This window comes from Globicephala melas, chromosome 3 (assembly GCF_963455315.2).
Source record: "Globicephala melas chromosome 3, mGloMel1.2, whole genome shotgun sequence".
In the NCBI taxonomy this organism is placed as follows: domain Eukaryota; kingdom Metazoa; phylum Chordata; class Mammalia; order Artiodactyla; family Delphinidae; genus Globicephala; species Globicephala melas.
In genome coordinates, this window is record NC_083316.1 from 141,998,829 (window position 1) to 142,026,231 (window position 27,403).

At 37.5% G+C, this 27,403-nt stretch overlaps 1 protein-coding gene and 1 non-coding gene across 4 annotated transcripts in view; both read left to right on the forward strand.

Annotated features, from left to right (window-relative positions):
- TENM2 (teneurin transmembrane protein 2) overlaps positions 1-27,403 on the forward strand; it is a 3,004,989-nt gene that overhangs the window by 1,707,093 nt on the left and 1,270,493 nt on the right. The window lies entirely within an intron of this gene.
- On the forward strand, positions 16,711-16,782 carry TRNAE-UUC (transfer RNA glutamic acid (anticodon UUC)). The gene has a single exon. It is a non-coding gene; the product is annotated as a tRNA-Glu (tRNA).

Genomic DNA, 27,403 nt, shown 5'->3' on the forward strand with positions numbered 1-27,403 from the left:
ACTTTAATTACAGAAGTTAGTAGTAGTTTTTTGTTTTGCTTTGTTTTGTTTTTAATAGCATTGTTCTGGAACTCCAAATGCATTTACTCTGAGAAAAGCATAGCTTCACGTGAGGTCAGGGATATAACTTCTCAGCTTTCTTTCTTTTAAATTCAGATATAGCAGACATGTTTAAGTAAAGAAGAAAGCCAGAGGGCCTGTATTAAACTGGGGATTCTTGCCAGGTTAACATCTAGGTTTCAGAGTAAGGGCAGATCCTGATGCTGGTTATTTTTAGGACGTGCCTGTTACCTGTGTCGGTCCAATCAGTGAATGGATGAATGACTTGATGCCCCAGAGCTGTCAGTTTACATTTTTTTATGACCAGTGAGTCAATTTATGATTTCCTTTTTTTTTTTTTTTAAATGGAGTGTTTTGAAAAATGATAGGAATTGTGAAGGAAAGAAAATTTCCAAGTGTTCCCATGGATGGAAAATGTTCTCTGAAGGAATATTTTCCCTGTTGTACTTGAAAGCGTATGGTGAATATGTAGGTTCAGGGATTTACTTTTCAAAACTTATTCACTTTCTTGAGTTTATCTTTTATCAGTCATTTGTGGGAATGATAATACTCTTGTAAAGTACCTGGTGAATAGCTCTGAAAGTGGATGGCAAAGGAAGAGTGCACAGAGGCACTGACCCTTTTCACAGCCCCAGGTAATAGCTTGCTGGACTTCCGGCAGTCAACTTTGACTTTTGATAACCCTGGTCAGGCTCTTGATTAATGCTCATTTTTGCTGTGATTTTCAAGATGTGCATATCTCATTTCCAGCAATTGTAGCTAAACCATCAAATTTCTTTTCCATCTTCTGTTCCTTGTGGATCTGAGTCAGAGAAGCAATGTCTGAGAAAAATTGGAAGGGATCTTCATTTAAACTTTAACTCTTGGCTCTTTTCCTGTTGGATCCGTGAATTTCTGAGAATTTCTGAGATCACTTCTCATCTGCTGCAGGAGAAGGATAGAAAGTTTCCTAGTCTTTGTGATAAGAATATGTTCTTTACAACTCACAATATTGCAGGATCTCTTAATTTCCCAGCAGTTTCTAAAATTAACCAACACAGAATAAAAGCACAACTTGATATATTATTATTTTATATATATATATATATATATATATATTTTTTTTTTTTTTTTTTTTTTTTTTGGCTGTACGCGGGCCTCTCACTGTTGTGGCCTCTCCCGTTGCGGAGCGCAGGCTCAGTGGCCGTGGCTCACGGGCCCCAGCCGCTCCGCGGCATGTGGGATGTTCCCAGACCGGGGCACGAACCCGTGTCCCCTGCATCGGCAGGCGGACTCTCAACCACTGCGCCACCAGGGAAGCCCCTGATTTATTATTTTTGATTGTGGGGTTGCGTTATGTTCTTACTTGTAAGTTAGAGAGACTAATTATGGCGAACGTAAACATAAAGGGAATGCGTTAGAAAGATATTGGGAATCACGGAGTCCCCGGGAAAGATTTGGCACTTGTGCTTCTGCCACTGAATACCGTGTGCCCAACTGTAGCCCTCCGCATCCCTGACACTGGGCTCTGCCATTTCCTTTAGTATCAGCTAGCGCTGCAGCCCTGGAGGTTGCAGTGATACAGTAGATGACTATTCATACCAGGCCTGGAAGGAACCACTGTCCTTTCTTCTGGGGATCCCGTGCTCTCGATTCAAAGTTCTAATCCGGTGCATCCATCCAGTTGGCTGCATTTTGATCACGTGTCACATCCCTGTAACTAGAAAGTCTGGAAAATCAATAGTCTGGCCCTTTTGTATTCTAGAATGAGGCAGAAAGACTTAGACTTTGAGCAAGATGTAAATGGTGGAATTCCCTCAAAATAAAAGGGGAGAGGCAGTCAACGAAACTGGTAAACAAACAGCCCCCAGCAAGTATTTACCATAAGTGACCTGTAGCATCTTAGGGGATGGACGGCAAGGGCTTCAGTGCATGAACTTGGAAGGCTAATAGTGAGAACTGCTCTCTTGCTTAAAATGGATTGGAGTATATGCCTGATTGTAAAGGTGTTAAGCAAAATGCTTTTGATTTTAGCGCACACCAATCTCAAATATGTTCGTCATGAAGAATTATTTTAGTTATCACCAAGAACCATATTAAAATGTTATTCATGGGTTTCACTGGTGGCGCGGTGGTTGAGAGTCCGCCTGCCGATGCAGGGGACACAGGTTCGTGCCCCTGTCTGGGAAGATCCTACATGCTGCGGAGCGGCTGGGCCCGTGAGCCATGGCCGCTGAGCCTGCGCATCCGGAGCCTGTGCTCCGCAACGGGAGAGGCCACAACAGTGAGAGGCCCGCGTACAGAAAAAAAAAAAAAAAAAAAAATGTTATTCATGTGAATTCTGCTTCATGTTGAAATTAAAGATAATCCACCTAGAATGGGCTGAAGTTTGCCTATGCGTAAATATGTAAAGTCAATAAATGGTGTGAAAAAAAGTGAAGATTTGTTTAAAGTACTGTAAGGAAGACATCTGGATGGCTGAGTAATTGCCTGCAAGGAAATTAGTAGGAATTTGGTATAAAAGATCAGACCAACTTTCTACTTATAAATTGCTAATAAGAGCAGTTGTGGTACTTGAAAGAAATAAAACCACATTTCTTTTTTTCTGTGGTTTAGACTCTCTGAGGTTCAAACACATCTTCCTCACTAAATTATTAGCAAACATAGTGAGATGTAGGACCCACACAAGTAATCCGTGTATCTAGTAAAACTTTTGCATCTGAAGGCTCAGTCCTTTATTCTTCAATTCCAAATTAATATATTTATCCTTCCATCAGTGTCTCTCAAGCATTTTGAGAATTAATTAGAAACAAAATCACTTTCAGTCCTTGGATGTTACATTCTGTGCTGAAAAACTATGAGATACTGAAGTGTTATTAATAATGACAAAGGTTCATCCAATAAAATAATCTGACTGAATTCTCACATGGTTGGTATTTTCTAATATAAATTACTGTAGGATTAGATAGTTAAATATTGAATATTGTCTCATTTAATGTAGTTGCATGAAATATTAATGATAATGATGGTTCTCCAGTTTGGGCAATAGGGAGGTTTTTCTTTTTTAACTGACTAATAGCCTTAGGCTGGTAACATAATACATTTCACAAGATGATAATGACTATATTTAAATGTAGGTATAGCAGGAAATAAATGGCCACTGAATTGATAAATTTCAAGCAGGTCAAACATCACAAAATTTTTTTAGTCTTTGTATTAAATAGTTTTCTCTCTGTTCTAATGTCACCACTGTGATCATTGTGGTTGGCCTTGAGAATTTGTTAAAAGAACAGATTTAGTCTATTAGGCCCTTGAAGAGGAGCATTGTTGATGTTGTTTCGTTGGCATGAGGTGTAAAAGTCCGAAAACTAGATTGGACTTGGAAGGAAGGCTGGCCGTTTTGAATGTAATAGTTGAAATGGGATTGTTCATGAAGATTAAAAAAAAAGAAGGCAAAAGAAAAATAAGGAAAGAATGAAATAGAGAAAGAAAGAGAACTCGTGACCAAATAGTGCAACTGGTAAAACTTAGGTCTACTTAGAATTCACTATTTAATGAATAAAGCAGAAAACTTTTAAATTAAGACTTTTTTATTGTTCGATTAAAAAAATTCCCTGTTTTGAATCTTCTTCATGTTCTGGAGCCTGTGCACTTATATCTCAAATTAGGGAAATACAACCCAGTGATAAATAGGGTGACTATTATTGAAATATTTTGTCATGAATACAGAATAAGAACATAAACCAGTGCATCAAATTGGTTTAAATCGGTTGTTTTCTCCATTCCCTCCCGCCCCCCCAGGGGAGAACTTTAATGTTTTGTGGGATGATTTTATTTGAAATTGCAGTTATCCTTGTTTCAGACCTTGTAATTTAACAGTTGAAAAAGCTTCCTTTTTTGTTCTGTGTAGTTAACGTATGTGGTGTGAGTGAATACATTTTATTTTCAAAAAGTGTTTTGGGGTAGCATTCTTTTCACACAAACTTATTCCTTGATAAAGGAGCTGGCTGTAATTTGCAGAAATGACTGTTTCTTTTTCTTTAGTTGTTGGATAATTGCTTTTTGTATACACTGTGGAAATGTGCATATAGACCAGTGACAAAGCCTAGCAGATGCACTTGCAATTATCTGGAATTTAAGTAAATTTTGCATCTGATACACACAAAGCAAAGGCTTTGTCCAAGCAGGCTCACATACTGGCATGTAGATCGCTGTGAATACAGTGAGTAGATTTTTAATGGAAAACAAATGGGCCTGTTAGTAAGTCTTGTCTTTTACTTGAAAAGACACCCGCTTTAGGCATGGCCTACAACTTATTCATATTCGTAGTTGTTTCAGTTCTAAATATGACCTTTGAAATTGAACAAAAATTTTAAATGTTTAGAACAAAATGTGTAGCTGTGTTTTTATTGGAGTCACATTCATAGTTTTTTGGAAAAAGAATGGTGAAATAAATATTTGTTTCATATTTCAGTGTTAACTTTTTTTCCCCTGCTAAGGACATCATTCACTTATTAAGACTCTAAAAATTTAAAAGGGGATTTCATGGTATAAATTAATCATGCTATAGATAAAAGATAATTACAATGTTACTTTAACAACCTCAATTCACAAGGGGGACCCTAGGAAGGAATGTATAATGGGTCCAAACTCGACTTCTTATTGTAAACAAAAGAGATCTAGCCAGAGGAATCGTTTTCTGCAAAAGCCTCTTTTCCGAGTTTTGTTTGAGATTAATCCTTTCCACTGTGTATTTTTTGTTGTTGTCAGATTTACGTAAGTGAGATATTTTTGAAGGCTTAATCTTTTGCTCTGTAGTTATTCTTAGAAAATATTAAATGTATGGATGGAGCTTCTTGGACTCTCTTAAATGCCTTTAGGTCTTTTGGCCGGGTGGGAGTAGGGTGGTTGGTTAAATTATTTCTACTTTCAATGGGAGAGTTATAAATAATTGGTCCAGTTGACTTCTTTTTCCTAGTTTAAAGGTGCTCCGTGCTATTCTGGCCCTTGAATGAAGCAAATTTCAAAAGTAACTCAGGCAACATAAAGGAGTGCCTATCTTGCCCATTTTCTCCTTTCTTCTCAATCTAAAATGGAATCTAATAATAACTGGAGATCTTTTCTAATTCTTTTAAGAATCAGAAGCCTCCAGGGGGTCTAAGGGTTGAGTAATTGTTTGAAAAAAAAAAAAGTAGATAAAATAGATTTGGGAAGAAATTTTTGAGAAGGAAAGGGAGAGCCTGACAGAAGTATTTTGGGCTCTGAATTAGGGCAAGACAGATGTGCTGTTACTGGAATATTGTGCCTACAAAATATTCCTCCACCTTAACCATTTTTCCAAAAACAAAACTTCTCCAACTAAGGACTTTTTATAGAACTTTCAAAATTCCAGATTATTCTCTGTGTTCCACAATCTCTCCAGTGCCGGTAATGACCTCTCCACTCACCCCTCCCCTCCCCCACTGCTGTTTACATTTCTTAATGGATCACAGGCTATCTTTAGGCTTGGAGAGGAACCAGGTACTTTCTTTGGTATTTAAGCAGTATTTTGAAATTGCTATTTTGAAATTCCCTTAGAGAACTGTGGGCATTTTTATTTCTGTGTCTTGAAGCATCTCTTTCCCTCTCTGAAGGAGAAGCTGCTTATATAATACCCAGAAGCAGACCCCTGGGAACCGCCGAGCTATTTTATGGATATTTTGCAGAAAAAGAAAAGCAAGTGCTCCTGTGTCATGCGTGCCTCCCACGGGGGTCTCAATTTGAGATATTTGCACAATAGCAGATTCTCAGAAGGATAAATATATACAAATCCATTTTTCAAATGGAGTGGGATCGGTGGGAAGCAGCACCTAGGAGGGTAAGAGCCCACTAATAGCTCAGACTGAAAGAGAGTCTTCAGCGGTTCCAGAGCCAGTACCCAACTGTCTACAGAGCTTGCCAGAGAGACAGCTGCTGCGTGTGGAAGACAGTTTTCCTCAGTTAGATATTTTGTTCTTGTCGATGGCCAACCATGACTCCTGGGGGAAATCGGAGAGAGAGAGAGGAGAAAAGAAGAGTAAATTAATCATATTATTAATCCTTATTGAAAATTCAGTCATGTAACTAAATGTCAACCTGGTGAACTTTCCATGAAACCAGAAGGGTTGTAAAGACAGTTGCGGGGTTTGAAAGTTATGCCAGGTGATAAAGCCATCTAATTTAACCTGCAGATGGAATGACTGACACAATTTCAGATGCATACCTGGAGAAAATAGTAGTGTAGGAATTATCAAATTATCCAGACGCAAAGCTTGCTTTTGAAGGATTGAAAGGGCTTGAATCAGTTTTCTCTGAGAGATGATAGGTTTGTTCTCTGTTCTCTCTTTCTATATCTGTGTCTGTTTATGAAAATAGGTGTATATGTGAAAGATAATCTTTTCTTCACTGTTCTTCTCTTTCTCTCCCTCTCTCTCCATATGTGTGTGATATGCATGTGTGTGTATGTATACACATATCACACCTACAAAGATGTGTAACATTAAGCCCAGGTTGCTGCTGCACCCTAAAATATCAGCTTTCATCCACATTTATCATGTACTTCCAGATCTCCTGACTCTGTAGCACATGCAGTTGATTAGATGAAAGCAGAACGTCTGTTATCTGAAAGATAGTAAAGTTCAGTTTTTGTAACTTATGACTATAGCCAGATTGTGAGTTTCTTTCAAATTTCTAGAAAGGGGTTAATATGGTAGATAATAGTCTTAGTTTCCTCTCTTTTCTTTTCCTTTTTTTTTTTTTTTTAAAGATTGCTCATTTCTTTTGAAAACAAACAAAAGAATAGTTTGGTACAGTTTCCCAGATTCTCACTTGTTTGGGGCTGAGGACTTCAGGGTCCCTTTGAGCCAGGTTTATTTCATAGATCTACACTGTAGGTCTCCAAAACTAGAAGAAGTTACATGTTTGAGTGCCTAATGGTAGCCCCTATGCCAGACTTTTGATCTATCATTTTTCTGACAGAGTCTCAGAAGTTTTCATTTTCCAATCTGCATGTCCTTCCTGAGTTGGGATGGCAGATGGCCAAAAGGTGTGTGTTTGGGGAAACAGCGGGCTTTTATTCCCCCCCTCCCGCCAATCAGCTATTTGGAGGGTACTCTAGGAACTGAAAATCACAGAGGTGGAGCCAATTTAGAGAGAATATTTCACAGTTGACTTGGGGAAGATGTAGCCTGCCTTCTTGAGCCACTGCGCTTGTCTGGCCAATATGGAGCTGAGATGAGGCTCTTCACTCAAGGTTTACATGTCTCCACCGTATCTCACGTCAAATCAAGCACTAGGAGACGAGCTTGTCAATCTGCAGTACTCTCTGGGGAACTTGAGGTCTCGAAAACCCTGGGTCACATTGATCCTTGAGTAAAGGTTGTTGCATGTCTTCTGAGATTTATCAAAATCATGATGACAGTTTTCATTTGACTGTTTCAGACCCTTATTTGTGGATGCACATAAAAGGTGAATGATTCTTGTCCACATGCCAGAGGTTGCTGTCTTTCACATTGCCTTGCACATAGTATGTGCTTGATAAATGTCTGTTGAGTGAAAGCATTGTGGATTTCTTTTGCTTTGGGAGCATGGAAGAATCTACCATGTGATTTTAATTTTTTTAAAACAATGGCTAGTTGAATGAGTTATCTTGGTTTCATGGATATATATTGGAAGTAACGTTGTTCATGTTCTATTCTTTTATAAATAAGGAAATTGTCACAAATAAGACTGAAGGACAGATTCAGGTATTGAACAAAAAGTGTGTGGCAGAATTAGAATTATTAGAGTCCTGAGTTAGGAGTCCATCAAATGTTTAGTATACTGAAGATATTTTAAATAATTATGTTTACATTTTATCCTTCACATTTTTTAAAAGATGCTATAGTAGCTGCTATATAGGAATGATAAAAGTAGTAATCTTTTTGGTATGAGAAAATGCATCATTATCACTTTCCATGTACAAAGAGAGGCCAGGTATATAGTGTCTTATTGGAAACTGGGAAATGAGCTAATAAAATTGGTTTAATGTAGGGGTCAGCAAACTATAATCTATGGGCCTAATTTGACCTAGTACCTGTTTTATGTGCCCGTCAATGAAAAAAAACTAATCAATGGTCAATCTAAGAAAGAAATGGAAAATTTTATTCAAGCCAAACTGAGGATTATAACCTGGGAGACAGTCTCTCAGAGAGCTCTGAGAACTGTTCCAGAGAGGTAAAGGGGGAGGTCAGTATATATGTGATTTTGGCAAGGGGGGTACATGCAATGAAGCACACATCTCAGTAGGAGTTTGCTGCTAGCCACAAGGAAGAGAAATCTTAGTTAATGGTTTCAGTGCTTTTGTAAGTATGGGAAGATGCAAGAATCTAGGTTCATAAAAAATTTCTCCCAAAAATAGCTATCTGAAGTCCTGTTCTGCCGGTTTACCAGAACCGAGCACAGAGTGCCTCATCCTAATCTTTGCCCTGAATTCCTTTCAGAGTGTATTGTAGGTCAGTGACCGCAGTGGCTAATGACTTGATTCTTGCAGAACTGGACGGTGGGCAATGTTCTTTATTTTATAATCCCTTCCCTTTTGGTCTTGATTTCAACCGGTTTGGGAGGCATGTCACGACCAATTTGTTACAGGGCACTAGGAATGCTTATTCCCAGATCAGGCAAGGATTTCATTGATAGGCCACTCAGTGTGCTATTCCTGGAGTAGGGCTTGTTAACAGTAACCAGAAGTGTCTGGACCTCCTGTCTTACTTGCTGTTATGGTCCAGGAAATGGTTCCCTCTTGTTGATTCTTCCCATATCTAGAGTTACCCTATCACAGTAATTGATCTTATAGACCTATGTCTGAGGGTTCAGTCACACATTTGATAATGCAGGAAACAATAATCTTGTAAAAAAAAAAAAAAAGGCAGAATACAAGTTAAACAGCTAGTACTATTAATAAGGTCATAAGTAAGTCTTTAAGCAAAGACCATTTATTAGGTGCAGCCCAGCATCTCCCCAGGTTGTCTGACCAGTCTGTTCTGTACCAGTCGCTGTCTTTAAGGGAAATGATATATTGGTATTGTACATAAAGTCCACTGAAGATGTCTGCACATACAAGACAAGTGGTGGGTCCTTGTGACCCCCTTACAGGGTTGAGAAAGGAATGTTAACTACTAAAAAGTTATGTAGCTGATGCCAGAAGGAGAAAAATTGATCTTTAAAGTTGAGCAGGTATTTGTGCCATTGGAGAGGCCTGGTTAACACACAATGCAGATGCACCATGCACATTAGAGGGGCAGGAGGAGGCCGAAGGGCAGAGAAAACGTTTTAGTTTGAAATTTTTCTTGTCTTGCCTTAAAATGCAAATTTTTATTTCATCCTGATCATAAGCCAAGAGCGTTTTTCTGTTTTCAGATGGCTGGGAAAAATATCAAAAGAAGGGTAATATTTCATGATACTTAAAAATTATGTACAATTAAAATGTCTGTGTCCATAAATAAAGTTTTATTGAAACACAGCCATGCCCATTCCATTGCATGTTTTTGATGGCTGCTTTTGCAGCAGCAGTGTTGATTAGTATGGCCCACGATGCTAAAACATTTCCTATTTGTCCTTCTACAGAAAAACTGTGCTGGCCCTTATGTTATTTGAGGTTTACAGTGGTTCAAAGGCAATGCAACAAAACTGGTGCATTTATGTTGAATTAAAACATAAAGTGAAGTATGAGTCTAAATGAACAAGGCAGAAAATGGAGGCAGAAAGAAGGCAGACCAGGTATCACATGAAAAGGTGCAGAAGCCAGAGAGAGTGTGATGGATTTGGGGAAAAGAGACGTCTTCATTCACTTCATCTGAAGCAGAGCATCAGTGAAGGAGAGTGCTGGAAATTATAGGAGTCAGATCATTCATGAGTCACTGATTTATTTAGCAAACGTTTATTGAGATTCTGCTAAGTACCAAGCACTGATTTCAGAACAGGGGTAGTAAAAACACATGTAGTTTATGGTTTAGTGGGATGAGATAGACAAAAAGATAAGTAAACAAATAAAAGATCAAAATAATTTCAGAAAATGATAAGGACTTAGAAGACAAGAGAGAGTAATATTTATGCACATAAGTGTACATCTACGTGCATACATGCACCAGTTAATTTAGATAGGGTAGACAGAGAAGGCTTTTCTGAAGCAATGGTATTTGAGCTGAGACCTCAATAACAAGAAAGAATTGGGCACTTGGAAAGGTATGGGATTTTCTCAGGCAAAAGGAACAGTAAGTGCCAAGGCCCTGAAGTGGGAGTGAAAGTGGAGTGTTGGTGAGATGGAGAGAAGACCAGATGTGGTTATAAGGAGGTCAAGGAGAAAGAGAGTGGGCCATGATGAGATCTGGTCAGTGACCAGATTCTGAAAGATTCTGTAGGCCTCGGTGAAGAACTTTTAGATTTTATTCTCAACGCAGTAAGAATTTATTGGAGTATTTTAAGCAGAGGAGCGCTATAATCATATTAATATTTTAAAAAGATCACCCTCCCTTGAATATTACTGTATCTAAATGGTACCTCAGTGAATCTGACTTAAAGTGAATAGCTATCAAACTTCTAGCTCTAATAATTCATAGGAAAGAGAGGGAAAGAGAAATATGTTTCAAAGACACTAGAGGGATATAATCAGCACAATTCTCATTTTGTCCTGAAACTCACAGGCACTGATGAACTCAGGTGCATGTTGTCATGGTAATAAGAGGCAACAGACATGGGATTTTTTTTGTTTGTTTGTTTTTAAATTTATTTTTAAAATTTATTTATGTTTGTCTGTGTTGGGTCTTTGTTTCTGTGCGAGGGCTTTCTCTAGCTGCGGCGAGCCAGGGCCACTCTTCATCGCGGTGCATGGGCCTCTCACTGTCGTGGCCTCTCGTTGCGGAGCACAGGCTCCAGATGCGCAGGCTCAGTAGTTGTGGCTCACGGGCCCAGTTGCTCCGCGGCATGTGGGATCTTCCCAGACCAGGGCTCGAACCCGTGTCCCCTGCATTGGCAGGCAGATTCTCAACCACTGGGCCACCAGGGAAGCCCCGGGATATGTTTTTGAGGTGGAGTTGGCAGCTCTTGTTTTGGCTGCAAAAAGTGAGGGTAAGAAAAGAAAGAAGGATGACTTCTGAGGTTCTGGTTTGAGCATTAGAGTCAATGATGACATCATTTATGGAGAAAGAATATCTTTAGCGGGTAAATGCCAAAACCACACCTAAAAGGAAGGGGGATCCACTGAAGATAGACTGACTGGTGGTAAGGTCAAGAGTAGACTAGGTGGTTGAGTCTTGGAGTCAGGGAGTTGGAGGTGAAAGACCATGGTGGTGATTCTGATGAGATGCTGAGCACATTGACTCAATTAATGAAAGTTTGAATGGAGAGAAGGCAAGGGATCTAGAGTATATTTTGGAAGAGGAATCAACGTGACTTAATTGGAGGTTGGAAGGAAGGGAGAAGGAAGACTCTATAGTGCCTTCAGGTTGATGGTGAGCATATACTAAATGATGGGCAGCTTCAGTCAGGGCAGAACAAGTGTTGGAGGAAGACATTAGAAGTCCAGCTTTGACCACCTGGTTTTGAGATAGATGCCTTTAATAGGGATGTCCTGTAGAATTAGATATATGAATCTGAAGCTTAAGGGAGAGAGATGAACAAGAGCCTTCAGTAGTGTCAATGTGAGCAAAATTGCCCAGAGAACTGGTAAGAAGAAGAGAAAAGAGAGCTGGACATAGGGTGTTGGGAAACACCAGTGTTTCCAGCTTAGACTGAGGAGAACAGAGTGTGGGGGAAGATTGAAAGGTGCAAGAGAGGAGGACCATGGGAGAGGAATGTTGTAAAACTAAGGCAGAAAAGAGTTTTAAGGAGCAGGGCACTATAATCAGTGTCAGATACTGCAGAGATGTTCATTAGATTTGGACTGGAAAGTATGCATCACATTTAGCTGTTAAGAAGCCACTGTTAAATTTTTTAGCAAGATCACAGTCAGTGGAAGGCAGAGCTACATTGGTATAAGCAGTTAATGGGAGTTCAGAAAATGGAAACCAAGATACTTTATCCAGCCAAAAATTAGGTGAAAACCAAGTAGAAATTAGGAAGGTCAAAAAGAAAAGAAAAAAAATGTGCTGTCAAATACCAAGCACGATTTGAATTGTTAGAACTTTCCCTCTATTGCCGTTAGTAATCATGAGTTTTACTTTAATTTGCTTTATGGAATTAGACTGTTCATATGAAAGTTTTATGTTATAAATCACAGTTTACAGTTTATAACTGGGAACATATTGGAAAGAAATCTGTAGTCAGACCTTTATAATTCAAAAGTAACCTCTATCTATTAAATTCATATATATATATTTGTTGCTTAAAGAAAAGCCTACCAAAAATGTAGTGGATGAAGAATTCTATGTGCCAAAGATAGTAGATGTTTGGACCATGATATAGAGTTGGTTTTTGAGTATATTATATATTTGTTCTGGTCTGATTGCTTAATTAAGAGCCATTTATTTAATAAAGTGGAGAAGGTAGATTGGAAAATTTAAAACAACATTTTTATACACATACGAATACCTTGCATAGAGCTAGTTTTTGGAATGAATAAATGGTTAAATTTATTATATATGATCATGTATAAATAAATGATTATGTGTATAGATAAGCTTATTGGAACCTTTAGTTCTATTCATAGAAAGTTATTATTTTCAGAACTTAATCAGGTGGTTTAAAACCTTCTATAATTTACTCATGTAAAAGCTCTCTGATCATTGGACTTTCTGGAGGAAAAGTAAGTTGTTCTTTGTGTGTTTTGTTTAAACTTTGTGCAGTTGTTGTTATTTCCTGGATTTCTATTTGCCTGACACAAAATGACAGTTTAGTCAATTAGCCAATACATTGGTTGATGGGTTAGTTAGTGAATTAATCAATTAATTAACTGATTAGATATTTTTAAATATAGTGTTAATTAATTGGTTTGTCATCCTGTGGGCCTTTTGAGATAGAAATGTAGGCTGGTGCAAAAGCTACCTCAAAGATTCTGAAATCCAGAAGTTCCACATTTCTAAATTAAGATCCAATTTAATTTGATGAGAAGCTCTGAAGTTTGAGGCGGATTGGTGTACGTTGTCAAGGAGGAAAGTTTGGCCTTGGGGTCTTCATGCATAAGCCTTGGTTAAAGGTACTGAAGTTTGATATGAAAAGGAAATTACCTCCTAAGACTAACAGCATCATGAGTTACTCTCATTTTCAAGCTTATGGAAAAGTTGTTCTCAAGGCATTCATACGTATTTCACATATCTTATTCTCCAGAGTGTAGGCAGTAATCTTAGATCTTGAATCTTGATTTCTTTATAGACCAGTACTGACCTGATTTGTGGGGTTGGAGGAGTTATGATGACATGCATAACTGCCGTTATACTTTATTGCATGAAAAGAGCATTGTCCAAGACCTACCCAAAGTGGAATTATAAAAAAATATGAACAGTAAGAACCAAAACAGCTTAAATGTTCCTTATTTTTGTACAGTCGTTGACTGTTAGATTAGAGTCAATCAAATCTTAGGCTTTTTAAAAGCAGGCTGCAGGAACCACCCCCTCCCCAATCACGTTTTATTACAAATGTTGCTTTCCATGTTATCCACGAGAACAACCTACTGGATCAAAAAAAATAATATTGTGTCCATGGCAGTGGCTGTTTTATACAGCAAAGCACATAGTACAAGCTTGTTGATAGCTAGAATTTGACTGCTCTTTTAGTTCTCCCTCTCTCTTTCTCCTTTTTTTAGTAGACAAATCTCATTGGAGTCTCCAAATGCTTATTTTATTTTGCTTTCTGATGCTCCTGTCTTTACTTATTCAATGAGTTCCTTACAGAAAGTTGCTTGCCCGAGTTGATTTAATTCATATCATATGAAAACTATTCTTGTACTTTTATGAAATTGATTCTGTTATTCACAATATATTTTACCATTCTTATAACAATAAACTGACGGGATATTTTTGGACAGACTGTATGGTTCATATGAAAAAGAGCTAGGGAAAAAACGGTCTTTTTCAGAAAAATATCACTGGAGTAGCTAGCCATTTCAGAGCTGTAAATCACTTAGGAGAACATTTAGTTTAACCTCCTAAAGGAGAAAATTTGGGCCTAAAGCAATGAAACAAGTTGTGAAAGCATCCATAAAACCTGTTGTATTGCTTAAATGAAACTAATCATAAGACATTAAATTGAATGTTAACTCTATATTTTGAAAAAAGAAAATTAACACTATATTTAAAAATCTCATCTTGTGAAAAGAACTATAAGCAGTCTGAAATGAAGTAAATTATAACCAAAATTTCTTAATAATCAATGAATAGTAATAATAGTTAATAATAATGTCTTTTAATTATTCCAGGTAAGCATTTCCTCTTAAGAAGTATTAGACACTTGAGAGGTTATTTTGCAATGATATGGATTTTTCTTCCCCTTTAAAGTTCCTCCACATAAAAAATAATTAAATGCAATTAATATATGTAAAGTTCTTTTTTTTTTGGTGACATTTTTTCATAAAACCCTCTAGGACTCATTTGCAAAGCTGCTTTGAAGTTAATTTCAGGCAGGTCTTCCTGATTTGTAGTTGTGGTGAATTATTGTTAAACTGAAAGAAAAATATCTGAAAAACCCAAATCATCCAAACTTACCATTTATTTTATCTTTTGTTTAAATTGGTTTACTTTAAACCAGGCAAGTGATACTAAGTAGTTCAAGTCTCTCATAAATTAAACAGATGTGATGAAAATCTTTCTATGAATTAATATAGGATACAGCAGAATTGCTGTTTAATAATCCAGGTGTCTTCACCCAAAAACAGTATTAAGATACCTATCACCTCATTAAAATGTCCCTACAAATAAAAACCTCTTCCTGAGTGTTCTTTTCCTTTTAAACTGTCATTTGCATAATTGGGGGAAGGGTATTTTCATTATGCAAATGGTTCTAAGGCTCAAATCAGAGGAGTTACTTAATTGTCAGTGAATAGGTCAGTTTATACCTCCTCATTCATATTTGAAGTTTTAGTTGAAACCACTTAATGGCACAAGTGGCAAGCTTCTGTCTTGTAGCATAATTTAATTGATTGTGACCAGGATGTCAGGTTTACTTTAAACTTTCTATGCGTGTGTATTTGTGATTAACAACCAGCCTTTGTTGCCTGGTTAGAAAGGTAGAACTTCTTTTATGTCTTAAAATTATAAGGTCATTTTGAAGATATGTGTAATTCAGGGCAAGGCAGTTGACAACCCTGCCAATGTCTCATTTCTAGAAATACAGTAAAATTCAGTAAATAAATGCTTTGATGATCTTGGAAGAGGGACTCATATTGTACAATAGAATGTAAAACGCTTTACATAACACATGTACTCTTTTCAGATGGTTCATTATTAACAAGGAGTGTGTCTAATGAGCATTTTAGCTTCTTACTTAGAAAATATACTCAACTCTCAGTTATAGGCTTTTGGACTCTAGTTTGTGGATTATCTGTAACAAAATGTTAATCCCAGCCATGATTCTGAGTCAATTCCTTTGCTCAGGAATTGTAATTCATTTTTAATATTAGCCTTAGGGGTAGAAACGTGATTAGAAATGCAGAATAATGCTTCCATTCGAAACCAATTAAAACAACTTCTGATTCTCCAACTTAATGGATAATTCACAGCACTGCATTTCTCCATTAGGATAGATTCAATTTGATGTATTGAAGGATGATTTAAGACTTAGTCACTGAAATATATTTTAAGAAAACATTTAATTTTAGTTTTTACTGATGAGGAAAATTCTTAGTTTTGTGCGTCATTTGAAATATACGAAATTGCATTATGTCTTGGCAAAAGAAAAGTTCAGTTTCTGTTTTTGATCTGTTGCAAAAATGATGTTTCATGTAAACTGTACTATATTTGTTTTAAGCTAGCTATTTGTTGCCATGCAATAAAGTATCATTTTACAGTATATAGAGAAACCATCACTTACAAAAGTTATTTATTTGTGGCAGTATTGTATAATCTGGTACTTTTTTTTATTTCAGGCAGGGATAAAAAACACAGTTGAAAAGAAGATGGTTAATGGCATATTCTGTAAAGTCTTATTGCATTTGCTAGATTCATTGGCTTTACTTTTTAGAGACCTTAGTGTTTAAAACCAAAGATGGGAAATGTTACTACTCTTTGAATAAGTACATGGCTTATTATTTGGTTATGAGTAGGTACCTTAGTAGGGAAATAAAACTTGATATATAAAAAGATTTTTAATAGTCTTCCAAGCTTGCAGACTGTGTTCCTTTCAGGCAGTATGCTCCACCGGGTTAGAAGGGACTTGCGTTGTTGAATGTCAAAGAAAAGCTTTTCTTCCACTCTGCAGCCCACTTATACGAAAGGAATGTGGGAAGGGAGCCTGTCAGATGTACTTTAAAATTAAGTAAAAAGAATTCTGTTTAACCATATTACTCATCTAGACCTTATTTCTTAACTGACCTTTCTTTCCAGCTGTTTTCCTAGGATGATTGGAATACTGAGTCAGGAAAACTACATTAATTCATTCATTTAAAAAAATTAAAAGGTATATATGTCCATGCCACTCTCTCACTTCATCCCAGCTTACCCTTTCCACTCCCCATGTCTTCAAGGGAATTCCCTGGTGGTCCAGTGGTTAGGACTCGGTGCTTTCACTGCCGGGGCCCAGGTTCAATCCCTGGTCAGGGAACTAAGATCCCACAAGCCACAAAGCGCGACCAAAAAAAGAGTCCATTCTCTACCAAACGTAAAATAGATAGCTAGTGGGAAGCAGCCGCATAGCACAGGGAGATCAGCGCGGTGCTCTGTGACCACCTAGAGGGTTGGGATAGGGAGGGTGGGAGGGAGATGCAAGAGGGAGGAGATATGGGGATGTATGTATATGTATAGCTGGTTCACTTTGTTATACAGCAGAAACTAACATATCATTGTAAAGCAATTATACTCCAATAAAGATGTTTAAAAAAAATAAGTTGCAAAGGGATTCATAAGCAGATAATGACAAATAAATAGAGAAATATTAAACATGAAAAAAAATTAAAAGGTCAAGAAAACGTCCACAGTGCAGATCATTAAGAAAAAAATAAAACCAAAAAAATGTCTTTAAACAAAAGTTCTAGAAAGGAAGTTGGTTTTGGTTCTGTTTTCCTTTCAACTGGAACTCTGTGAGTCTCTTTGCTGCCTCAGTGTTTGCACAGCAATGTGCTATGGATTCAAGGGCTTTCTTCTGTAGTGTCTTTTACTGTTTCCACAGGCAGTGTGTATAATTTCATAGAAAGATCTGTTGAATGCTGGGAATGGTCTGTGGAGGGTAGAAAACGTCTAAAAGTTGTAAAGAAGATTTGTCACCCACTCCCTGGGTATCAAATATATTCATTTTATTAGTTTGCCAGTCAAGAGAATGCCAGTTTTTTATTGAAACCTGTAGGACATTCGCTAGGAGCACTGTTGAATAATACTTATAGAATGTTACTCTGTTTCCACCATTTTGGACTTTTAAAATGTGGGTTTTTTTGACTTCTAAGAAGGCAAATGAGAAGATAATGTGTAGTATAGCAAACTTTTACCTTAGTGCTATGTTTCTGATATGCTTAATTTAAAAAAAACATTAATCTCCCCTTCTTTTGATCTATATGGATGTGCTTGCTGACAATGAATGCTCATCCTTATCCGAACTGCTGAAATCTTTAATGAATTGTGGTAGGATGTAATAGAGCGGATGCAAACGCAAACCATTGAGCCTAGACTAGCTTTTTTAATCCTAAAGGACCTGAAGTCTTGGGTTCCCTCCCAACTTTACTGTCCTTTGAGCCCACCCGGGAGTCCTGGAATTGTGCATTCAGATCCCAGATATGTTATGGCCAGGCTAGCCAGGTTAATATACTTACTAAGATTTTTACAAAAATGTAAGAGGAACCGGATGCCCGATACTTTTTAGAAAACTTTTGGTCAGTTCAGCAGTAGAAGAGAATGTGCATACCCTTTTCCATTCTTAATCTGTCAAAATTGCTAAGTAGACTGGAGCTTGTTTCTTTACAAGTATTTCCTTGCCCTTTTTTTAATTTTATTTTTAAAGCATATTTTTTTATTGTGTGATTTTACTTGATGAAAATGCTGAAGTATGGCATTGTCTGAAAGTAAAACAATGCAGAAAAGTAAAAAGAAGAAACTTTAAAAATCAGCCATATTCCCAGAACCTACATCTAACTGATATCAACATTTAAGTGGTATGTGTTCTTCCAGAGAAATGCATTTTTATTTACTTGTATGTACTTGTGCACATACTGGAGCATAGGTACATGATATATTTAACTTTATGTAATGAGTCACTTATTTATACAGCACTCCATATTCCTTCTTTTCACCTCATATTCTGTTATGCTTTTTTGGTCAATAAAAAATTTCAAAAATACAATTTCATGTCTGTGCAGTGCATGATTCTGTTTAATACATTTTAATTCATTTATTCATTCTCCTGTCATTGATTCCTTGCAGTTTTATAAATAATGGAAGTGCTTGCATTGTGAATGTCATTATTGCCCTGCTTTAACATACATATTTCCATTTCTTTCTGCCTTATTCCTCCATTGCCCAGAATGACTGTGTCTGTTTGTCTGTTAATTTCAGGATCACATATATAGACTTAAGTCCCAAAGGCATTTCCCAGCTTTCAGTTAAAAGGATAAGCCTGTCGACTCTGTGAAAAGATTTTAAACCTGAGCATTTCCAATTTAAGGAAAAACGCTCACAGAAGTTAATTTTGGTGGCGCATATTTAATCTTTTTTTTTTTTTTTTTTTTTTTTTTTTTTGCGGTACGCGGGCTTCTCACTGTTGTGGCCTCTCCCACCGCGGAGCACAGGCTCTGGACGCGCAGGCCCAGTGGCCATGGCTCATGGGCCCAGCAGCTCCGCGGCACGTGGGATCCTCCCGGACCGGGGCACGAACCTGTGTCCCCTGCATCGGCAGGCGGACTCCCAACCACTGCGCCACCAGGGAAGCAAGCCCCTAATCTTTTACTTTATTTGGCTGTTAATTTATGAATGCAATGCATGCATAGGCAAAACGAAAGTACAAAATATATATGTATCCAGTTCTCTGTATATATATTGCTAGTTATTTCTGTTCATTCTTTTTTCAGTCTACCCCTCCTATACCATCCTGTGTTAACTTTTATGTTAATATTTTGATGCTTATCATTCCATACTTTAGTGTAGGCTTATATAAATAAATAATGAAATAAGATGTCCCACTCCCAGAAAAAAACATTCTGGTGCCTTATCATACCCATTATTTTCTAACGTACTCCACTTAAGCATGGTTAAATGTATGTAACTATTTCATTCTTTTTACTGCACGTAATACAATGATTCTGCTTATATGAGTTACCTCAAATGGTCAAATTCATGAAGACAGAAAGTAAAATAGTGTTTGTCAAGGGCTGGGGAGAGGAAGGAATGAGGAGTTGCTGTTTTAAAGGTACAGAATTCTTAGTTTGGGAAGATGGAAAAGTTCTGGAGATGGATGGTGGTGATAGTTGCATGAGAATGTGAATGTATTTAATGCCACTGAACCATATAGTTAAAAATAGTTAAAATGGTAAATTGTATGTTTTGCATATTTTACCCAAAAAATTAATAAATAAACATACATAAACGAGCACTTGAAGAAAATAGCACATAATACACCATCGTGCCCCAGGTGAGGTTCAATCTTTCCACCTTTTTTGGGCCCACTGGCTCCTGGTGTGTTTTACTTCTGTCAGCCAGTACCTGCTTCTCTCTGAAGGGCTTGGCTCCAGCAGCCAGGGCTGCTTTACACCCGCCTTGGGAGTAGCCCAGAACCAGCGACTGACAGTTGCAGGGGGCTACCTGTGACAACACTGAACACGACCCTGGCAGTCTCCAGAACTTTTCTATGTGACTGAGCCAGTTACCTGCTGTGGGACGCTGCTTAAAATTGCACAGTGGCCTCCCTCCCTTCCCTGTCCCCCTCCCCTAGCTGTTTTTCCCAGGAGCACTTCCTAATGAATCATTTTTGTACAAATCTCATCTCAGAGCCTGTTTCTGGGGGACTCAGTCTAAGACATAGAGTGTGTATATGTTTTCTTCCCTGACAATGGACATTTAAATAGTTTATACTTTTGACTCTTACAGCCTTTTCTTCATCATTCAGACTTGTACACACATCTTTACATATGGTTGTTTTCCTTTGTTGGAGATGCATTCTAACATTGAGATAGCTGAGTAAAAGAGTTGATGTAGTTTTTAAATTTTAATAAACAGAGCCGGAAGAAAATCCAGAAAATGATGGCAGAAATTCATACCCCTTCCAGCAATGGATGAGTGTGCCTGCCTGTTTTCCTACACGTTAACCACATTGGGTGTTAACAGTTCTTAAAAATTTTCTTCATCTAATGAATCAGAAATGGTTTTGGTTATAATTTTTATTTACCTGATTCCTAGAGTAGTTGGACCTCCTTTCATATATATTTCATTTTTCATATCAGATTGGTTTGCCATTAGTTTTGCTATTCACGTTATCTTCGTGAATTGGCAGTCTGTTCCACGTTGGGTGTGCTGTCTCTTTCTTATCAATTTGTAGACTATCTTTGCGTTGGGATATCTTAATTCTTTGTCTCCATGTATATTGAAACTATGTTCTTCCAGCTGTCGTTTGTTTGGCCTTTGTACTGAGGATGTTTCCTTAGAAACATCCTCGGTTTGGGAACCGTGCCTGCCCATTTGCTCCCCAGGGTATTGATGTACACATTTGTGAATCATATGCATCGTTCCTATTTGGGTCAATGTGCACAACTTGAGTAAGTGCAGACCATCCTATTTATAGGCTTACGCTTTAGGAATTCCCACAACAAAGCTTTTAGCATGAGTCCTGCAGGCTGTCCCACTTACAGCTTTGTGCTTCACATCAACACATGAGAGGAGGAAAGGGATCAGAGGCCTGGCTGTCCAAGTGTGTGGTTATCAGGCACTTGTGAGAAAATGAGCTTCCATCCGAAAACGTGAGAGGATCAACTCCACTGTGCCATACGTTTCAACTCATTTACACCCTTCCACAGACACATGAGCTCCCAAGTTAAATTTTAGCCTCGAATTATCTGTTGTGATAGTTTATATTGATTACATGATCAGCTGCACATGGGCACAGGCCCAGACACGCACCCGCCCTACCCTGTTCCATCCCCTCCCTTGATTAACCTGAGCAAAGAAATAGAAACGTTCTTTCTTCCACTTTGGACTCCTTTTTGCCTTTCTACTTTTATTTCCTTTCTAACCCATTTATTAATTTTTCCATATTACTGTGCCTCTCTGCTTATTTTTAATAATTAGAAGTATAAAAATATTTACTTTTCAAAACAAATCCATGTCTACATAATTAACAGACATTTTTGCCATGTACACTTTTTTCCTTTGGAATAAAGTGTTAAAAATACAAAATAATACATAAGCAAAGAATAATTAAACTAAATGATATTTAAACGATGGATTTCTGTATCTAGTTTGTACCCCTCAATGATAGTATAATTAAGTGACATGGTCCCAGGTTTATGGAGATAGTCTTTTAAATCTCCAGATTCCTGAAAGCTTCTTTGGCCTTGGGGTTGTCGAACTTGCTTTTTTATTGATCTTTACATTTCAACTTATGCACCTAAAGTTTTCTCCCCGCATCACAGGAGAGGAACAACCCCGTGATACACGTATATGTTTCCTAATTAAAGCTTAAATCTAGTTCCCAGCAATTGCGCTTCTGAAATGTTGGAACCACAGGGTGAAATATTTTTAACTTTTTCCATCCATCACATTGGTTTTTAGGTTTCTAGTAATGTCAGCCAGAAAAATATCTGCATTAGGAGCATTTCTTCATAGAGACTGCTACTACATTTCTTAAATGGGTAAGTTAGTATTAAAGATATCACTGGAATTTATCCCAAAATGTAACTGAATTTTTTATCGGTTTTAGGGTACAGTTCTTAGTTGTTCAGTTCAGATATGAACCATAGGAAGTAAAGAATGTAGCACAAGTTGGTGTCAGAACAGCAGTAAAATTTTACAAAGGAATTCTGTCTTTTAGAACGTCAAACCCTTTGCCCAGAGATACTGTCCGTTTGGTATTTTAATGGACAGCTTCTTGGATATGTGAACTAGGATGGCAGTGCTAGGTGAGAGCATATGGAGTGTTACTTTTTGGCAACTATTTCATTATTTCGAAAATGAATAAAAAATCTCCTGCTTGGATACCTAATAGAGTTGGCTCTTCTGCTGCTTTATGGCTATTTGGGCAAATCTCTAGCTCCTCCTTTAAAAATTTAGTCATGGTATTTTATATTCCTCCCCAAAGAAGTACTATATTTGTTTTAAATAGGAAGAAATGTTTTGATTCTATTTCTTCACTCTTTTTCCTTTTGTGTAACACAACTTTTATGAAACTAGGGCTATTGTCTTAACATGACAACAACGAAGGCCACAGCTTTTTGGATGAACGATGTTAAAGTGATACAATAGCAAATGATAAACAAATGTTAGGCTTTAGTCTGTGCCTGGTGTTTTGCCCAGCACTTTATAAAGCATTACACCATTTATTCCTCATAACACCCATGTGCACAGGTAGTATAGTTATCCTTGTTTTATAGATGTGAAGAGAAAAACTTTAATAGGTCAGGTAACCTGGTCAGACTAATAATGTACCTTGGCTAATAAGGTAAAATTCCACAATTCCTTATTTGGAGTTTAGGACTTTTGGAACTATAAATTCTTTAGAAAGACAATGTTAATGCCTTTTTGTTCTTGCACTAACTCAAGCTAACTGCTCGTTACTACATCCTCTGCTTTTCTTGTGCAAGGAAATGGTTAACACCGTTGACCTTGAGCAGGAGCCATTGTAAATGACAAAAAATGGTGAAATCCATAAACTTCTAAGCAATGAGTTATAGCTTTGTAATTCCTTTGTACTATTAGTCCTGTTTAATAAACCTTGTCTTCGTCACACAAAGGCAAACTTAAACCTAGCTATGGGTCATAATGTCTACAGTTCCCAGTGTGAATGCTTAAATGTTTGGGTTTTATTTATAGGAGCCTGAACATGTACAGTGTTTCAGTATTTATGGAAAGGTGCTCACTGTGGGTTTGAAAATGGAGTCTTACATGTCAATAATAGTAAGTCTTCGTGTTCTTTGGGCGCTTGGTGAGAGAGGCTGAGAATCTTGCTCAGAGGGGATCTGGAGCCACAGCAGTTAAGCCAGGACAAGGCAAGGGTGAGAGGGAGTCCTTCTTGTGTGTTATATATATTTGCCGTGGCAGCCAAAGTTTGGGAGTCCCTCTTCTCCCTGTTAACAGGAGAATTTGGGGCCAGATATGAAGTTGGAGGTTTTGTCCCTTCTATTAGGAATCGAGTTACGTTGATTTCTTTGGTGAACTCACTTGGCAGGTGACATATATTATGGTTTCATTTCCTATCCGAGAAACTAATGTTAGTAGTATAGATTTATGTCACAGGATATGATCTGTTATTAGATTACTTTTGTCTTTGTTGTGGAATCAAGGTTATTGTAAAGTGCATCATTCTATTGGCTGTGAATTAGCTAAGGCATATTGTCATGGTTGATGGCCATGAAAGCTTTCAGCTTAGTCCTCTCTTCTGACTGTTGGTCCTCTTCTGTTGCTACCAAGATTCATCTCCTTGTGGGGTTGTGGCCTCTCAGTAATCATAAAAATCAGAATACAGAAGACAAAAACAATTTGGCTTACAGCACATTCACAGATTTTATTGGCCTTTTACCATTTCTTTCTCTATAGAAGTCTTGCAGTGCCCCAGATCAAACACACTTGGAAAGAAAAGCTTTCACAAAGATAATCACTAAACTGAGTATGTCCATTGATTCCATTTTCCTTCCACACTGAACTCTAGTGCCTGCATCCAGCCATCATTTAACACATATTTATCAAGTGCTTCCAATACATCAGGCATGCCATTGGTTCTGGAAATACCATGGTGACTAAGGCTGACAAGATCCCCTTGCTCTCAGAGCTCATATTCTCATGAGGAGAAGACAGATCATATCATATAAACAATCGGTATCAAGACAATTTCAGATGGTAGTAATTCAGTAGAGATAACAAATGCATAGTGTACATAGAGAGTGATGGGGCTGCGAAAGGGGTTTATTGTAGTCAGGGGAAAACTCTCAGAGGAGGTGACATGACCTGAAATCTGAGTGATGAGAAGGAATCAGATGCAAAAATTCTGGAGGAAGAGATTCCAAGCAGAGGGATTCTAAGGCTGCCATGGAAGGTTGTGTAGTATGTGCAGTGAACAAAGGCACCTGGCCAAGGCAGAAGTAGGGGCTGAAATCTCATGCTTCTCTTACAAAGTTATGCTATCAGGCAAGGGGCTACATCTGCCCAGAGAACATCAGGACTTTTTAAAATTTTAACCACAAAAACTGTTCCTCTTGCCAAGCCATGTACCTGAGGGGACCATGTCCACCAAGGGGGTATGTATGTGAGTTTTGTTTTGCTTTGTTTTGACCAAAGACCACTTTATAGGCTATAGTTTTGAGTGAATTAGGTGTGTAAAGTTGACTTCTTAGAGCTTAATTAGATTGTAAGATTACTATTGATATATCATTGCAACGGATGTATAATAAAGCTTTCAAATATGATACATTCATCAGGGAATGTTGAAAAGCTTCTTGTGAGAACATAGCAGGTTGGCAAACTGAAGTACCTAGTATTGCAAAACACTGATACCATCAGTAAAATCTGAAGTGGAACAAGTACATTGTCATTGACTGAATGAATCAGGATTCAAATGCATTATATTTTGTGAAAAGCATGTATTAGATTGTAGGACTTAGGAATTATTTACTGGTGTTTGATGCCATCTCAGAAAACCATTCATTTCCCCCCCAAATGATCATGAGCTTTATAAGAGGAAGACCCTGACAAATATTTTTGGACTTAACGTTTCTGAACATCACAGAATTTGAATTTGACAATGGTTTTTGGAGAAAGGTAGAATAAAGCATGGGGTCTTTTAGGCTTAACAGAAGAGGAGAAGATTGTAGTAATCTGCTCTTAGCTCTAGGGAAAAGAAATGAAAAAAAAAAAAAAAACAAACAAACACTGAATTCAGTGAGTCTTAATTTTCTCACTCTTCCTTCCCCCTTTCCCTAACTGTATTATAAAAGATCTGGCCCAATAAGGGAGTCTGCTTAAGGATTAGTTCCCTATTCACATAAGGAAGGTGATAGCTTGGGCAGGCCTGTGTTCTGAATTTTAATTGATTCCCCTCCCTTCCATCCCCCCCCCCCACCAACCGGGTGAGGAGAGGTAAGAAACAAATGGGCCAAACAGACTAAACAGTACAATAACCCTACAGAACCCTGTTACATAAAGAGAAAGAACCCAGATTAGATACTTCAACGTGAACAGATGTGGCTGGTTAATTCAGCTGCCCTGACCAAGCGATTAAGGGAATTAAACCTGGCCTGTTTCATTACGCTGAGTATCCTTATACCTACTCTTCTTTCGAGATACAATGCTGCTTGGAGTCTAAGAGTTATCATCCGAGACCAGGGTGAAACCAAACATTATCAATCCCAGATGTGACATTTCACCTTTTCCCTTAAATAAATGCATTTGTGAACGTAGGAAGCTTCTGCAGAGTCTACCTAAATTAATCCCTTTTTAAAAGGGTACGCAAAAACTGTTACAGGTTTGCTTTGTGATTTAGCTGTCTATTAGAAGGGTCTAAAATTTATATAAACCATCATTATACAAACCTGTTCTCTAGCTTTAATGAAAGACTTTCTTGCATGTAGTTTACACTATATATATGAAGTGTGTAGATGGTTTAAACGTTTTTCCAGCACATACTAGAGTCTCACTGAATGTCTTTAATTAGTGAATGTAAGAATGACAGGACTAATCTTTTGGTTTCCTATGATATTTTGAAACTCTGAATGTTTTTGTTTTTTTAAGTGGTTGGGAAAAACAGAATCTTTTCTTCAAAATGCCACACTTTTCTAAAATGTGATGGCAATATAGGGAACACAGTTCTTTTTAGTTATATCCTTGCCGAGGACAACATTTATGATCATTTTTTAGAGTTAAGTAGGGGTAGTAAACATTCTTTGCACAATGATATTTTAGCATGCAGGTGTTTGGCTGAGATTCCAACCTAGAAATCACTTTTTAAGCATAGGTATTTCTTCAAAGAGCATATGAAACGTCATAATCATAGCATACTAATACATTTTATGTTATATCTACCATTTATTCATACACTTCCCAGGATTACTGGATGGTCTTCTTTGTAAATTCTTTGAATTCTTTGTAAAATAAGCTTGGAAAACTGTTTAGCCATTACTTAGAAAATTGTCATTATGTAAGATAATACATGATTTCTGTAAAGTATTTGCACCTTGTAGTTTGTTTCTTTGTTTGACATCTTGCCATCTGTGTTTTCATGGTAAGGATACCAGCATGTACCATTGTGCACCTATTCCAAGTGGGTAAATCAAATCATTATGCTACAAGGACAAGATGTAAGGTTTTTGGTTTTTTCCCCCTCTGATTTGAATAGACTCACTGCTTCTATAGTCTGCAGTGTTGAGTCATCATGGTACTAACTCCAAATATATCAAGCCATTTCCCTTTCTGTCTCTCTTGTACCAATTTACTTTTCCCTCTTCTGCCCTGAGTAATCCTCAGAGGCTCACAAAGTGAGGAAAATTCTAGTGTTGGAATAGAGATGGAGGCCTCCTGTCTGCTGTCCTTACCTGAAAAATCATTAGTGTGCACTGTTAATCATATTGACAAATGCCATTTCTTATGATAGTCTCTTTAATTTCTGTTTGTTTGTTTGTTTTTGCATGTATTAGAAAGGAGCTAGGACCCAAAACAAAAGAATTCCTAATTATGTGGGTAAAATACAAAATGAATGCACTTTACATTTGTAAGAATAGTTTTTCTCCTCTCTCATTTGTGGGTTGAAGGAAAAAGGTTGATAAACCTGAGCTATTTCTTGTTTAATGAAACTTAAGTCATGAAACTAGGGTGGATCCATTCACTATGGCTGCTAACTCCCTCCTGGTTATTGGAACTGTCCTTGGAAGAAAGGATAAAGGAAAATGCTTTCATTCTTACTAATATCATCACTCATCTTAATGAGGTTAAGATAGATTTCCCTATGAGAGCAAGATACTTTTGTTTATGCCAAAGCCCACCTGATTACTACCTAATGAGAAAATGGGATTTGGTGATACCTGGATTGCAGAAGATTATTTGTCATG